The sequence below is a fragment of the Lycorma delicatula genome, chromosome 9, assembly GCF_047948215.1.
Source record: "Lycorma delicatula isolate Av1 chromosome 9, ASM4794821v1, whole genome shotgun sequence".
In the NCBI taxonomy this organism is placed as follows: Eukaryota; Metazoa; Arthropoda; class Insecta; order Hemiptera; family Fulgoridae; genus Lycorma; species Lycorma delicatula.
Window position 1 is genome coordinate 108,573,649 of NC_134463.1, and position 2,044 is coordinate 108,575,692.

Sequence of the window (2,044 nt, forward strand, 5' to 3'; positions counted from 1 at the left end):
TTTACCCATATCATGTGACTTATTTTATGTGCATATTTATTTAAATTTTCATTGGTATAGCCTTTTTTCTTTGATATAAGTAAAAGATTGTTTTTCCTTTGAATAATTATTACCAACACATGATTAGAATATTGCTGGGTACAAATGCCTAGAATTAACAGCTCTTTGTTATATCGTCTGTGGTGGAATAGCATCTCATCTTTTCACCTGGGTTCAAAACCAGGTTTGGTATATTTTCATAACAAAAATTATACATTTCATACTTACAATTCAAATGCCTTGTGCTTTTTCCATAATTTCTTTTTAATTTTACAATATGTCACCACCATGTTACAACAATAATCATTAAACCTCTTTTATGTCTGGATAGATATAATGTACATATTCAAACATAGATATTACACATTTAGTTTATTTTTCATTATTTAAAAAGGATTATAACCTTATTATTTTTTTATGAAATAGACTATATTATTTAGAAAGCCATTATTTATGATGTGTAGAAGCTGTTTATAGTGTTCATCACAAAAAGAAAAATTTGTCTGAAAAGTTATATTTTATAAACAACTTTATAAAAAAAAGTGACATTTTTTAAATAAAATATAATATACTACATTAATAAAATATAATATATGCATATTTATATAAATGACTTCAATACTAAATATTCTAAATTCAACTCTCTGCTACATTATTTGGAATAAAAACTGTTTTAGACATAACATTTTCAGTGCAGTTTGTATTCTAAATAAAATTAGACTGCAAAAGTAATAGACAGTTTCAATCAAAACCAACTAACTTACTATACAAATTTATTAAATTGTACTTACTAAACTGAACTATTACATTATCCTAAATAAAATTATTCTAAACTAATGTAAATATGAAAGTTTTGTTTTATATAAAAATTAACTCTTGTCTTCAAGTATTATCAATAGTAAAATTATTATGAGTATTATACTAAACCATACAAATTTTATGCAGTCTAAATTATAATGTAATGACAGAATAATTATTTTTCAATCTCATGGTGTATTACAAAGCAGTTCTTTCCTACTACAATATAAGTTTATCTAACATAATGATCAGGTAGAAAAAGTTGTAAATTAATGTATTTATATAAATGAAACTGTGCCCATATTATACACTCCTTATTAGTACTGCAAACAACAGTATACTTTATATGATACTGTTATATTTTGATTTTAGTCTTATATGAAAGCAGACATAAACATGTTTTCTGCAATAGTTCAGCAAGTTTATTACATAAATACAATAAATAAATTTTAGCCCAAGGGGTGTGCCTGAATACTAATTCTTTGAATTTACCATAGAAAGTACACATGAAACTCTCATTTGCTTTTCTGTTTTAAAAACTGTGTTGACCAGTGTTACTAATTTTAAATGATAAATAATAAAATCTTTAAATTTTTCCAAAATTTCATGCCATTGTTTTATGTCGATTGTGAAAGTGAAAAGATCAAGCTGTGGGTAGATGAAGGTTCGTTCATAACTATCCATTTTTTGTGACATCATTTCAACATATCTCTTGAGGATACTTGATTGTTCATGTAGTGATCAATCAAGCATATGATTTTCTTTTCCTAAAGTATTTGCATATTATTTCTGTATATTTGTAGTACAGTAATTCTGTATTTTATTACATTAAAACAATTTAAAACCAATCAAGGGGCGTAAAAAATTAACCACATCAATTCACAATTTGCAAAAATCAAAATGATTCCTGTACTGTTAAATTCAGTTTGCTTATTAATAAATATGTGTAATACTGATATTTTTATTTCTACTTCATTGCTAACTCTAGATTGTATTGTCATGACAAACTTTACTGGTGCATTTTGAAGCAGTAGGAGAACACATAATATCTATCTCTTCTGAATAATTATGCAGTTATAAGATGAAAACATCCATCTACTTTTGGTGAGTGCTTTTTTAATATTTATTTATTCTATCAATAATAAGTGGTTTGATGACTTAAATTTAAAAATATTCGTAAAGATGGTTATATTAATTCTTGTTCCAC